Raw genomic sequence first — 15,421 nt, forward strand, 5'->3', positions numbered from 1 at the left:
GCGCATGCGCGGTTGTCGTCTTCCCCTCCGCTGCCCCTCAAGACGTGGCGGCTTGATCTTGCGGGGCGGCAGAGAGGAAAGAGTGCGTCCCTTTGAGACGCCGGCCCGACGATCGGTGGGCACCCACCGATCGCGGACCAGTCCCCTCCCGAGCACGGCCGTGGTGCTCACTCCCCTCTCCGCCCCCCACAAGCCACAAACGAGGATTTGGCGCCCATGTTCACAACGGCAGCGACCAGGTGTGGTTGCCGCCATTGTGAACCGGTCAGGAACGGCAGGCCACTCGGCCCATCTGGGCCGGAGAATCGCCGGTCGCAGTGAAAAACGGCAAGCGGCGATTCTTCCGAGCGGGGGTTGGGAGAATTGCGGGGGGGGGGGGCGTGTCATGAGTCGCCGGCCCTCCCGCGATTCTCCCACCCGGCGTGGGGAGCGGAGAATCGCGCCCAAAGGGTTTAACATAGAACATACAGTGCAGAAGGAGGCCATTCGGCCCATTGAGTCTGCACCGACCCACTTAAGCCCTCACATTCACCCTATCCCCATAATCCAATGACCACTCCCAACCTTTTTTGGACACTAAGGGCAATTTAGCATGGCCAAACCACCTAACCTGCACATCTTTGGACTGTGGAAGGAAACTGGAGCACCCGGAGGAAACCCACGCAGGCACAGGGAGAACGTGCAGACTCCGCACAGACAGTGACCCAGCGGGGAATCAAATCTAGAACCCTGGCGCTGTGAAGCTACGATCTTATCCACTTGTGCTACCGCGTTGCCCACTTAAAAGTAATAAAAAGACCCAAGATAAATTACAAAAAAAAGCTAAGCAAAGCATCAAAATGCATAGTAAAAGTTTCCATCAGTACACATAAGGGAAGAGAGTCACTAAAGTGAATGTTGGTCCCCTGGAAGATGAAATTGGACAGTTAATATTGGGGAACACAGAAATAGCAGAGATGTTAAACCAATATGTTTCTTCAGTTTCCACGGTGGAGGATATTAGTACCATTCCTATAGGAACGGGCAATTCAGAGGTAATAGAAATAGGGTAACTTAGAACAATCAGCACCAATAGGGAAACGATACTCAACAAACTATTGGAATTGAAGGCAGACAAGTCCCCAGCTCCTGATGGCCTACACCCTAGGGTGTTAAATGAAGTGGCAATGGAGATAGTGGATCTATTGGTTATAATATTCCAAAATTCCCTGGACACGGGAAAGGTGCCAGTGGATTGGAAAAATGCTATTGTAATGATGTAATGCTCTTAATCAAAAAGGGAGAGAGGCAGAATGTAGGAAATTATAGACCATTTAGCTTAACACCGGTTGTTGGGAAATGGCTAGAATCCATTACTTTTGAGGGGGGGGGGCAGCACAGTGGTCCAGTGGTTAGCACTGCTGCCTCAAGGTGCCGAGGACCCTGATTCGATCCCAGCCCCTGGTCACTGTCCTTTTGGAGTTTGTACATACTCCCCATGTCTGCGTGGGTCTCACCCCCACGGCCCAAAGATGTGCAGGGTAGGTGGATTGGCTATGTTAAATTGCCCTTTAATTGGAATTTCTTTTTAAAAGAATCCATTATTAAGGAAGTAATATCAGGTGATTTGGAAAGCCAAAATGCAATCCATCAGAGACAGCATGGTTTTATGAAGGGGAAATCATGTTTGACTAATTTGCTAGAGTTCTTCAAAGATGTAACAAGCAAAGTGAATAATGGCGATCCTGTAGATGTATTGTATCTGGACTTGCTGAAGGCATTTGATAAGGTGCCCCACCGAAGGTTAATACACAAGGTTAGATCACATGGGGTTCGGGGTAATTTATTAGCTTAGGTAGAAGGCGGGCTGATGGATGGAAGACAGAGAGCTGGGATAAATGGGTCTTTTTCAGAATGACAAGATGTAATTAGTGGGGTGCCACAGGGTTTGGTTCTTGGGCCCCAACTATTTACAATCTACATTAACATAGGATGGAAAGTACCATAACCAAATTTGCAGATGACACAAAAATAGGTGGGACAGTAAGTTGCAATAAGGAAATAACCTTACAAACGGATATGGATAAGTTAGGCGAGTGGGCCAAAATGTGGCAGATGGAGTTTAACGTGGATAAGTCTGAGGTTATCCATTTTGGTCAAAGAAAAGGAAAGGCAACTTATTATCTAAATGGGGAGAGACGTCATAGTGCTCCGGTGCAGAGGGATCTGGGGGTCCTTGTGCATGAGTCACAGAAACTAGCATGCAGGTACAGCAGGTAATAAAGAAAGCGAATGGAATGTTGGCATTTATAGCTAAAATAATAGAGTACAAAGTAGGAAAGAGTTGTTGCAACTATACAAGGCATTGGTGAGACCGCAGGTGGGGTATTGTACACAGTTTTGGTCCCCGTATTTGAGGAAAGATAATGATAAAAATAATTATCTTTATTGTCACAAGTAGGCTTACGTTAATACTGCAATGAAGTTACTGTGAAAAGCCCCTAGTCACCACATTCCGGCACCTGTTCGGGTACACAGAGAGAGAATTCAGAACGTTCAAATTACCTAACAACACATCTTTTGGGACTTGTGGGAGGGAACCGGAGCACCCGGAGGAAACCCACGCAGACATGGGGAGAATGTGCAGACTCCGCACAGACAGTGACCCAATCCAGGAATCGAACCTGGGATCCTGGTGCTGAGAAGCAACAATGCTAGCCACTGTGCTACTGTGCTGCCCTGATGTAGTGGCATTGGAGGCAGTTCAGAGCAGGTTCACCAGATTGATTCCAGAGATGATGGGGCTGGATTCTCCCAAACTGAGACTATGTTCCCACGCTGACGTACAAACGGTGGAGCTTTACTTCTGAAATTCCTTGAAAAAAGTTAAATGGATTTTTAGCCCTGCAGAGGGCTAGCAGGGACCCGGAGTGAATCTCGCAGCTTTTGCTGCAGATACGGGCCCCCGCACGTCCAGGTCAGAGGCTGCGCATGCGCACGGCGGTGACCTCCAGCGGCCGGGCCGTGGTCCGTGGCGGACCCGGACTGTGGAGCCATACTGAAGAAGGAGAACCCTCAATCAGCCGCGTGCCCAAGCCTCAACCCCCGCACATTTAATGCCCGGCCGCCTATAAGGCCCCCCCGGTCTCCGATCTGCCCGCCCCTGACCAGGGCAGCCGTGGACTGATTCTGCAGCCGCCATGCGAGCATCCCGACCGGCAATAGGTGCTTAGTTCCACGCCATCGGAAACTCGGCCTGTCGAGAGCGGAGGATTGATGAGCGGGCCTCTGGCAATGGGCCCTCGGCTGTGTGGTATACTCCACGGCGACGCTGGTTGTCGATGCCCGGAGAATCGCCGGACCAGCGCCAGGCCCGATTACGGCGTCAAACTGGATCCTCCACCCTGGCACTGGCTGCGATTCGCCATCAGGATGCAGAGAATCTGGCCCGAGAGGTTTGTCTTACGGTGAGAGATTGAACAGTTTCAGCCGATACTTTCCAGAGTTTAGAAGAATGAGAGGAGATCAAAAAGAGGTATATAAGATGATAAACGGTATGGATAAAGCATGGAGCTCATGCTTCCTCTTCTGGGGCATTCTAGAACGAGAGGTCATAGTCTCAGGATAAGGGGTAGCAAAATTAAAACAGAGACGAGGAGAAACTATTTCTGCCAAGTGGTTGTGAATCTGTGGAATTCACTACCCCAGAGTGAGCTGGATGCTGGGACAGTGAGTAAATTTAAGGAGGAGTTAAACAGATTTTTAATCAGTAATAGGTTAAAGGATTATGGAGAACGGGCAGGATGGTGGAGATGAGGCTGTGATGAGATCAGCCATGATAGTATTGAACGGTGGAGCAGGTTCGAGAGGCTAAATTATCTACTCCTGCTCCTCGGTATGTTCTAAAAGAGAAACATTCTGTCTACACATGGTCATATACATGGACTTTAGTAAGGTTTTCCATAGCAGGTTGATGGAAAAAGTGAAGTCGTATGGGGTTCAGGGCGTACTGGCTAGATGGATAAAGAACTGGCTGGGCAACAGGAGACAGAGAGTAGTGGTGGAAGGGAGTGTCTCAAAATGGAGAAGGGTGACTAGTGGTGTTCCACAGGGATCCGTGCTCGGACCACTGTTGTTTGTGATATACATAAATGACCTGGAGGAAGGTATAGGTGGTCTGATTAGCAAGTTTGCAGATGATACTAAGATTGGTGGAGTTGCAGATAGCGAGGAGGACTGTCAGAGAATACAACAAAATATAGATAGATTGGAGAGTTGGGCGGAGAAATGGCAGATGGAGTTCAATCCAGGCAAATGCGAGGTGATGCATTTTGGAAGATCAAATTCAAGAGTGTGGCGTGAACATTACTTGCCACTTGTCAGCCAAAGGTGAGGTGAGAGTCACCGCCCTTGACATTGAGGTAGTATTTGACCGAGTGGAGCATTAAGGAGCCCGAGCAAAACTGGAATCAATGGGAATCGAGGGGAAACCCGCCACTGGTTGGAATCATACCTGGTACAAAGGAAGATGGTCGTCGTGGTTCAAGGTCAATTATCTCACTCTTGACATTACTGCAGGAGTTCCAGTTCCAGTCACGAGGTGCATCCTTGTTGAATAGTTTGGTATGTGTATCTTGATGTAGCAAGGGTGAGTGAATCCTCGTGTTCATTGAGTGTGAATTTGCTCATCCACAGGGGTGAAACCCACATCCTACTAAAGGGAGGACAAATCTTCACAGCACACAACCTCGCTGCTCAATCCAGAAATACACGGTGTCAAAGAGGCCAAGGAAGAGGGAGAGCAGAGGGAGTGTGGAAGTGGGAGAGCGCACCAAGGCAAGTCGGGGATGGAACATCAGGGAAGGGAAGGGGGAGAGATGACTGATGGAGAGGGGGACTGCTGAGGAGGAGGGAATGCCAAGGGGGAGAGAATGCTGACGGGGGAGGGAATGCTGACGGGGGAGGGAATGCTGACGGGGGAGGGAATGCTGACAGGGGAGGGAATGCTGACGGGGAGGGTATGGTGAAGGGTGAGGGGGTGACGAGAAGGGGAGTGAATAGTGAGAGGGAAGGAATAGTGATGAGGAGGGAATGTTAAGGGGGGAAGGAATGCAGAGAGGGACGGAATGCCGAGGGCAAAGGAATGTTGAAGGTGCAGGTAATACCAAGGGGGAGGGTATAGTGAGGGAGAATGTCGAGGGGAGAGAGAATGGTGAGGGGGAGGAAATGCTGAAGGTGGAGATAATGCCGAGGGAGAGAAGGAATGCCGAGTTGGAGGGAATGCTGAAGGTGAAGTGAATTATGTGTCAGGGAGAGCCCTGGCTCTCTCACATATGAGGGGCGATTCTCCAAAATGGAGGCTAAGGGCGCAATTCTCCGCACTCACGACGGTGCGAAGAATAGCGGGGTTCGTAAATTTTTACGGCCACGCTAGTCTGACGCCCTCCCGCTATTCTCCCCCCCCCACGCCCGACTCCCGACACGAAACGCTGCCGCCGTTTTTTTACGGCCAGCAGCGATTCTCAGCTGGCTGATGGGCCGAGTTCCCAGCCCTTTACGGCTGTTTTTACGAACGGCAAACACACCTGGTCTGGCCGTTCGTAAAAACGGCCGTAAAGTCCCGATTTTGAAAACCATGGCACCGATTGGCATGGCAGTACCACGGCCGTGCCAAGGGTGCCATGGGCCCGCGATCAGTGCCCACCGATCGCGGGCAGCGGGTCCGATTCCCGCGCACTCTTTGTCCTTCCGCCGCCCCGCTGTATCAATTCGCGGGGCGGCTGAGGGGCATCCCGGCCCGCGCATGCGCGGGTTTCACGCAAGTGCGCGATGATGTCATCCGCGCATGCGCGGGTTGGAGTCTTCCAATCTGCACATGCGCGGCTGACGTCATGTGACGCGTCAGCCGGCGCAAACTCTGGCAAGCGGGCTTAACGAAATGCCGGAGTTCACGGCCGCGGCACACTAGCCCCGACCGGGGACCAGAATCGGTTCCCGGTCGGGGAGGGGGAGGCTGGCGTCAAACCCGCCCGGATTTGACGCCAGCCTTACGATTTCTCCCTGTCTGGGAGAATCGCGCCCTAAGTGTTCGCACCATCGTGAGCATCGTCGCATTTCACGATGGCGGAAACGGGCTCGGGCACGACTGATTCTGTCCCCCACAGGGGGCCAGCGCGGTGCTGGTGCGGTTCACGCCGCTCCAGCCTCCCTTCCTGGTGCCAAATGGGTGCCGCGCCAACTCACACATGCACAGTTGGGCTGCACCATGTGGTGAATGTGTAACTACTACAATTCACACTGTACATTATTGTGTCCCTGTGGGCTCCATCTGTGAGCCGTTGCACGTCTCTGCCCACAGGCTCCGCCCTCGGCTCCACCCCCTTCAGGAAGTATAAGTGCTGTGGTCCTGCCAGTCCGCCTTCAGTTCAGCATAGTCACAGGCAGGCTCAGTTGTAAGCCGATTAAAGCCACAGTTTACTCCAACTCGTGTCTCTGGTTGAATTGATGGTCGCATCAATTTAATCTGCTTAAAGAACTACTATGGAATCAGCCCTCAAACCTGACCGACTGGAACTCGATCCACAGGCCGCAGAGGCAAAGGAAATTTTTTTGCATTGGCTTTGATGCTTCAAGGCCTACCTGGCTGCGTCGACGACCTCCTCTGTTACAGATGAACAGAAACTCAGTCTCCTCCATGCACAGGTGAGCCATCGTATTTCTACTCAACTTAATGAAGCTGACTCTTATATTGAGTGATGCACAATCAATGGACACGAAAAGTAGGTGAAGTCCGAAACGAAAGGCTTTAATGAGCAAGAAGTGAGCCCGGCAGCAGACGTACAGAAATGGTCTGGCTGCTGGGGGACACGGGTTCTTATACTCCACCTCGTATGCGGAGCTATCTTCCTCTTAGCCAATGAGAATACAGAGAACACGATTCTTGGGCCACTGGGCAGCGAGCCCTCTGCACCAATGGCAGCTCACACTCCCAGGTACCGTAATACCCCTAGTCATACTACCACATTCACCCCTTGTTGAGAAAGGAGCCGGGGGTTATGTGTACGGGGAATGTGGACATAGAGAGAGTGGGGGGAGTGTCCCGTGCGAGTGGGTAAGAGACTGGTAGTATGACTAGTGATATCGTATCTTTCCTCTTCAACGGTGGCTGCCCACTGGCCCGCAACTATGTACAGGGTCGAGTCAGAACACAGTAACTATATACAGGTTTGAGAGAAAAAAAAAACAAGAGAACAAGCAAGAACAAGGGTCCATCAACAGTTCACATAGACTCGATCAGCCGATCGGGTGACTTGGATGTCCTGTGCGACCTGCAGAGCTGAGTTGGAGACGTTGGAGTGGTGGTCGTCCATGACTCCGGGAGCGATGATCTGGTCCTTGTGGCTGCGTCCGTACCCCTAGTTGGAGCTGGCGAGAGCTGGGCCGGGGGAGGGTTGTCCGGTCCTTGAGGCAGCGTGTGTAAGGGTGTTGGCGGGCCAGGGAGGGGAGCGCCTGCCGGGAGCAGTTGCGGTTGGGGAGTGGTTGGGGGGGCTGGTGCCGGGGGCTATTGGGGGGTGGTTGGGAGGGCTGGTGCCGGGTGCTATTGGGGGGTGGTTGCGGGGGCTGGCGCCGGGGGCAATGGCGGGGATCCAGCGGGTGCCAGGTCCCGTAGGGTGACCGTGTCCTGTCAGCCGTCGGGATACTCCACATACGCGTACTGCGGGTCCGCGTGGAGCAGCTGGACCCTCTCGACCATCCGACGTGTGCATCCGCACTTTTTTCCGGAGCAGGATGGGCCCGAGGATAGCCAGCCAGGTCGAGAGCGGGGTCCCTGAGGAAGACTTCTTGGGAAAAACAAGAAGGTGTTCGTGAGCCGTTTGATTAGTGGATGTGCAATGAAGTGAAGTGACTGGATTGAGTGGAGGGCGTCTGGGAGGACCTCTTACCAGCGGGAGACTGGGCGATTTCTGGACCGCAGGGCCAGCGGGACGGTCTTCCAGACCGTACCGTTCTCCCTCTCGACCTGCCCGTTACCCCGGGGGTTGTAACTGGTCGTCCTGCTTGAGGCGATGCCCCTGCTGAGCAGGAATTGATGCAGTTCATCACTCATAAAGGATGACCCCCTATCGCTGTGAATGTAAGCGGGGAATCCGAACAGGGAGAAAATGGTGTTAGGGCTTTAATGATGGTGGGTGTGGTCATGTCGGGGCAGGGGAATGGCGAACGGGAAGCGGGAGTACTCGTCAATCACGTTGAGGACGTACGTGTTGCGGTTGGTAGAGGGGAGGGGACCTTTGAAGTCCATGCTGAGGTGTTCAGAGGGGCGGGAAGCCTTTATCAGATGCACTTGTTTGGGGCAGTAGAAGTGCGGCTTGCACTCTGTGCAGATGTGGCATTCCCTAGTGACTGTCCTGACCTCCTCGATGGAGTAGGGCAGGTTGCGGGTCTTTACAAAGTGAAAGAAGCGGGTGACCCCCGGGTGGCAGAGGTCCGCGTGGAGGGTTCAAAGGCGGTTCACTGGTGCGTTGGCACAGGTACCGCGGGACAGGGCATCGGGAGGCTCGTTCAGCTTCCCAGGACGATACAAGATGTCGTAGTTGTAGGTGGACAGTTCGATCCTCCACCACAAGATCTTGTCGTTCTTTATCTTGCCCCTCTGTGCATTGTCGAACATGAAGGCTACTGACCGTTGGTCTGTGAGGAGGGTGAACCTCCTGCCTGCCAGATAGTGCCTCCAGTGTCGCACAGCTTCTACAATGGCCTGTGCTTCCTTCTCGACCGAGGAGCAGCGGATTCCGGAAGCGTGGAGGGTACGGAAGAAGAAGGCCAGGGGTCTGCCTGCTTGGTTGAGGGTGGCCGCCAGAGCTACATCGGACGCGTTGCTCTCGACCTGGAAGGGGAGGGACTCGTCGATAGCAGGCATCGTGGCCTTTGCAATATCTGCTTTGATGCGGCTGAAGGCATGGCAGGCCTCCATCGACAGAGGGGACGTGGCTGATTGGATGAGGGCACGGGCCTTGTCGGCGTAATTGGGGACCCACTGGGCGTAATATGAAAAGAAACCAAGTCAGCGCTTGAGGGCTTTGGGGGAGTGGGGAAGGGGGAGCTCCATCAGGGGGCGCATGCGTTCCGGGTCGGGGCATATTACTCCGTTACGCACTACGTAGCCGAGGATGGCTAGATGGTCGGTGCTAAACACGCATTTGTCCTTGTTGTAGGTCAGATTAAGGAGTTTTGTGGTTCGGAGGAATCCTGCGCGATCCTGTTGACCAGGTCGGATATACGGGGGGAGAGGGTACGCGTCCAGCTGCGTAAACCTGTTGATAGTCTGACTGTAGTCTATGACCATCCTATTATTCTCCCCGGTCTTTACCACCAGAACTTGTGCTCACCAGGGGCTGTTGCTAGCATCGATGACCCCTTCCTTCAGGAGCTGTTGGACCTCGGACCTGATGAAGGGGTTGGAATGTCAAGGGGAGAGGGAATTCTGAGGGGAGAGGCAATGTTGAGGGGGAGCAAATGCTGAGGGGGAGCGAATGTTGAGGGGGAGCAAATGCTGAGGGGGAGCGAATGCTGAGGTGGGAGGGAATGCTGAGGTGGGAGGGAATGCTGAGGGGGAGCGAATGCTGAGGTGGGAGGGAATGCTGAGGTGGGAGGGAATGCTGAGGTGGGAGGGAATGCTGAGGTGGGAGGGAATGCTGAGGGGGGAGGGAATGCTGAGGGGGAGCGAATGCTGAGGGGGAGGGAATGCTGAGGTGGGAGGGAATGCTGAGGTGGGAGGGAATGCTGAGGGGGAGCGAATGCTGAGGGGGAGGGAATGCTGAGGTGGGAGGGAATGTTGAGGGGGAGCAAATGCTGAGGTGGGAGGGAATGTCGAGTGGCAAGGGAATGGTGAATGGGGAGAGAATGCCAAGCGGGGGCGGGGATGCCGAGGGAATGTTGAGGGTAAGGGAATCATTAAGTGAGAAGGAATGCTGAGTGGAAAGGGAATGTCGAGGAAATTCGTGGATTTATCATTTGGGACTGTAAAATTTTTTGGGAGGGTCGCAGGGCAATAGAGACACATGGGTTAGCCAAACTTCACCAGATTTACTGATCTCATTCAGGAGAAGGCCCTCCTCCCAGAGAAATTCCTTGTGGGAGAACTTAGTGCCTTAGCAACGGGACCCCCCCCCCCCACACACCCCCCCCACAACCCCCCCCCCCCCCACTGTGACTCCATCAATCATTCCCCTCAGTCGGATAGTCACCCTGGAGTAGAAACCGTTCAGTAAACAACTTATACAGAAAGCACCATATGTGAGAGAGAATTCACTTCAAATTCTTATCCTGGTTTTCAAGCCTGGCTCCACCTTCCCTATGTCTATCTAGGTCTAAAACCCTCCTTGGTCTCTGTGATGCACGATCAATTGTACAAAGACTAAAGTTGGATACAACTGTGGCTTTATTGCAGTAAGATGTGTGGCCTCCTGCTGCAGCTGACAAAATGGCAGATCAATGGAGGACACGCATATTTATACTCCTCCTACTGGGCGGAGCCAGCTGGCAGGGGCTACCGGCAGACCTGTAGCACAGGTCCTACCTTACATCATCTAATACAAGTGTAACAGTGGTTTACCACATTCACACCTTGTGAAAAATGAGTCCGACGGGGGTGGTGGAGAACTATATACAGTAGTGCATTTATGTACAGTGTTTTATCAGGGAAAAGAAAAAAAATTGTCCTTTGAAAGTCCGGTGACAGTTAGAGATTCAACTGGTCTTGGTGCCGTGACGTTCCGCTGGGAGCGATGTAGCGGTGGCGGCAATGTCGATGCTGGCGGTGCTGGTGCTGGCCTGATGTTGGATGATTCTGGGAGTGTGCCAAAATCCTCTTCATCCTCTGGCGTGGGCAGGGGAAAGAGGGATGGTCCTGGTGGGGTTAATGTTGGGAGCGCCGGGGGAGGGGAGGGTGGCGCCGGGCTGGAGGTGTGTGTATGGGTGGAACCTGCTGGTGCCAGGTCCCTGAGGGAGACAGTATCTTGAAGGCTGTTGGGGTACGCCACATAGGCATACTGGGGGTTGGCATGGAGCAAGTGCACCCTATCCACCAACGGCTCCACCTTGTGGAGTCGGACATGCCTACGGAGCAGGACCGGCCCTGGAGCGGTGAGCCAAGTCGGGAGCGACGCCCCGGATGTGGACTTCCTGGGGAAGGCAAAAAGACATTCATGGGATGTGTTATTCGTAGCGGTGCACAGTAGTGACCGGATGGAGTGTAGTGCATCAGGGAGGACCTCCTGCCAGCGAGAGGCTGGGAGGTTCCTGAACCGTAGGGCCAGTTGGACGGCCCTCCATACCGTCCTGTTCTCCCTCTCTACCCGCCTGTTTCCCCGGGGGTTGTAGCCGGTCGTCCTGCTGGAGACAATACCGCTGCTGAGCAGGAACTCACGCAGCTCAGTGTGGTGATATAACCACTGTTTATATGTGTACTGCAGTAGGGGGATGTATGGCTGTACCTGTAATACAGGTTCCTCCGGTAAGCCCCGCCTGCTAGCTCCGCCCACAGGGAGCTTGTGTATAAATATGCGTGTGAGTCACTGAGATCCTAGTCTACAGCTGCCGCCAGAGGAATAGCATCACACAGCAATAAAGCCTCAATTGTTCAGTGTGATTGCTGTGTGATTTTCCTTACACCATGGACATCAGGATCAAGCCTGATCGTCTGCAGCTGGATCCGCAGTCGCCTCACGCCAGGAAAGGCTTCGTTCACTGGCTTGCAGTCTTCGAGGCCGACATCTCTCCAGCGGACCCTCCCCCGACGGAGGCTCAAAAAAGACAACTCCTGTACTCAAGACTTAGCTCCAGTGTCTTTCTGCTAATTCGAGATGCGCCAGACTACGCTATGGAACTGCTCAAGGTGAACTATGCACAGTCGACGAACACCCTGTTTGCAAGACATCTACGCTCTACTCGCGTCCAGCAGCCGGGTGAGTCGATTGAGGACTTCTGGAGGGCCCTTGTACCTTTGGTACGAGACTGCGACTGCCGGGCCCTCACAGCCACAGAACACTCTGATTTACTCATGCGTGATGCCTTTGTTACAGGCATTGCATCGGACCACATCCGGCAACGGCTGCTGGAAGGGGCCGCCCTCGACCTCGCGGCCACAAAGACTCTGGCACTTTCAATGATGACCGCCTCCCATAGTGCGCGATTTTACTCCGCTAGCCACTCGGCCCCCTCGTCCTATCCCTCGTGGACCCCGCAAACGGCCCCCCAGGCCCACCCGTCCTACCCCTCGTGGACCCCGCAACCGGCCCCCCAGCAGCCACCCCCGCGCACTACGCCTGCGCTGCTCACCGCACCGCGCTCCCTGGGGGTCCCCACTGTTACTTCTGCGGTCAGCAGAAGCACCCCCACCAACGCTGCCCGGCCCGCACCGCGACCTGCAAAGCTTGTGGCAAGAAAGGCCACTTTGCAGCGGTGTGTCAGTCCCGGACGGTTGCCGCTATCGCGCCCCCGTTCCTCCCCTCGCCTCAGCCGATCGCACAATGGGCCCTGCCGTCCGCTTCCCCCGACCCCACGTGCGATTAGTGGGTGCCGCCATCTTTCGCCGCCCCCACCACGTGCGCTTCATGGGTGCCGCTATCTTCATCCCCCACCGCCATGTGCGTTCCATGGGCACCGCCATCTTGACCCGACCCCACAACGTGCGCTCCATGGGCGCCGCCATCTTGTCCGCCGCCATCTTCTCCCACACAGGTACTCCAGACGCCGCCATTTTGTCCTCCCGGGACGGGGCCACGGGACACAGGTCGCTACCGCTACTCGTCGGACTCATCAGTCTCGACTGCCGATCGCCCGCTACTCGCCTCCGCTACGCTCGACCAGTCGCGTCCTCGCAACCTGGCACCCTCTTCCACAACGATGCTGGTCAACGGCCACGTGACCTCCTGCCTCATCGACTCAGGGAGCACCGAGAGCTTCGTCCATCCGGACACGGTAAGGCGCTATTCCCTTGCGGTCCATCCCGCCAACCGGCAGATCTCTCTCGCCTCCGGTTCCCACTCTGTCCCGATCCGGGGTTTCTGCCTGGTTAAACTTACTGTACAGGGCATGGAATTCGACCGTTTCCATCTGTACATTCTCCCCAACCTCTGCGCGTCACTCTTACTGGGCCTGGATTTCCAATGCAATCTCCAGAGCCTCACCCTCAAATTCGACGGACCCATACCTCCCCTCACCGTTTGCGGCCTCGCGACCCTCAAGGGTGAGCCTCCCTCCCTCTTTGCCAATCAGACCGCAGACTGCAAGTCCGTCGCCACCAGGAGCAGACGGTACAGCACCCAGGACAAGGCCTTCATCAGGTCCGAAGTCCAACGGCTGCTTCGGGAGGGTATCATCGAGGCCAGCAACAGTCCTTGGAGAGCCCAGTTGATAGTGGTTAAGACCGGGGAGAAGCACAGGATGGTCGTGGACTACAGCCAGACCATCAACCGGTACACGCAGCTCAACGTGTACCCTCTCCCCCGCATATCTGATATGGTCAATCAGATTGCACAGTACCGGGTCTTTTCTACTATTGACCTGAAATCCGCCTACCACCAGCTCCCCATCCGTAAATCGGACCGTCCCTACACTGCCTTTGAGGCGGACGGTCGTCTGTACCAATTCCTTAGGGTTCCCTTCGGCGTCACGAATGGAGTCTCTGTATTTCAAAAAGAAATGGACCGAATGGTTGACCGGTACGGACTGCAGGCCACCTTCCTGTACCTCGACAATGTCACCATCTGCGGCCATGACCAGCAGGACCATGACGCCAACCTTTCTAAATTCCTCAACACCGCATCGCTCCTTAATCTCACATACAACAAGGAGAAGTTTGTGTTCCACACAGACCGCTTAGCCATCCTCGGCTATGTAGTCCAAAACGGACTACTGGCTTTGCTTGATTGCGGATCCAGCTGCAGGCGATCTGGTTTGATTCGGAGGTCCATCTTTTAGAAAATCTTACTGCAATAAATTGATGCACAATCAATTGTACAAAGACAATTGACTCGCTCCCACAGGGAGTGGTTGGATATAACTGTGGCTTTATTGCAGTAAGATGTGTGGCCTCCCACAGCAGCTGGTGAAATGGCTGCTGAATATAGGACATGCTCCTCCTCCTGGGCGGAGCCAGCAGGCAGGGGCTACCGGCGAACCTGTAGTACAGATCCTACCTTACATCCCCTAATACAGGTGTAACAGTGGTTTACCACACTCTGCACTCCCCTTATTCTGCTCACCTTCATAGCCCTGATTTTAATCATCCCACCATTGACAGCTATGCCTTGATCTGCCTCGGTCTCTGTTTCGGAATAAAGGGTCGGACATTTACAGCTGAAGTGAGTTTCCTCACTTAAAGCATTGAGAATATTTGGAATTCTCTATCCCAGAATGCGGTGGACTCAGTTGTGGAGCATGCTGAAGACAGTGGTCGATAGGTCTTTAGGTATTGAGGGAATAAGAGAATATTGAAGGAAGATGGAGTTGAGTTGGAAGATCAGCCATGAGCTTATTGAATGACAGAACAGACCTGAAGGGCCAAATGGACGACTCATGATCCTATTTTTTTCTACTCTTATGTCCCAGGCTCTGGAATTGCTTTCCGAAACCTCTTAGCTTCGCTCCCTCGTTACGTTTCACGCCTTTCCAGGTTTTTGTACAAACAATGAAGCCTAAATAAATGAGTGTCAAATGTTGTCTGATCGAGCCTTGTGAAAAGACTCTGAACAGTGTCTTATGTTGCCGGTGCTACGTAAATGCAAGGTGTTGTTGTTGCTACGTTCACATTCCATCGAGGCTGGTGTTCCCCTGTACCAGAATCTCAATGAGAGGTTTCATAGATCTCTTCAAAATCAGGGTTTCGGGAGAGTCAATAAGGAGGCATTATTTCTACTATCAAAGGGGTCAGCAACCAGAGAGCCCAGAGTGAGGGTGAGCAGAAGAACACGTCGCGACATGAGGAAATCATTTCTTACAGGGTGACCTGCTGTCTGAAAGGGCCTTGGAAGCTGATTGCAAACCAGAATTGGATTAATACTTCGAAAGGAAGGATGCGCATGGTTCTGAGGAAGGAGCAGGGGAGTGGACCTATAGGGTAGCTCTTTCAATGAGCTAGCACAGACATGATGGGCAGAATGACCTGCATAATTCTATGATGCTATGATTCAACACTGAGCTGTTCATAAACCTTCCTGTCCCCTCCAGATTTCTTTGCCTCCCCTCCCCTCAAAAGAATCAATCACAAACTTCTTGGGGAGCATATTGGCCAGTGAGGGTATTGGAGTTGGCAGTTCAGATATGCTAGTTCCAGCTGCCTCCCCCCCCCCCCCCCCCCCCCCCCCCCCATTCCCCCCTGCCAAAGCTATCCAGCCGAGGGACGATCAGGACCATGGAACTGGAAGCTTGACATCGGCAC

The sequence above is a fragment of the Scyliorhinus canicula genome, chromosome 15 (genome assembly GCF_902713615.1).
Source record: "Scyliorhinus canicula chromosome 15, sScyCan1.1, whole genome shotgun sequence".
In the NCBI taxonomy this organism is placed as follows: Eukaryota; Metazoa; Chordata; class Chondrichthyes; order Carcharhiniformes; family Scyliorhinidae; genus Scyliorhinus; species Scyliorhinus canicula.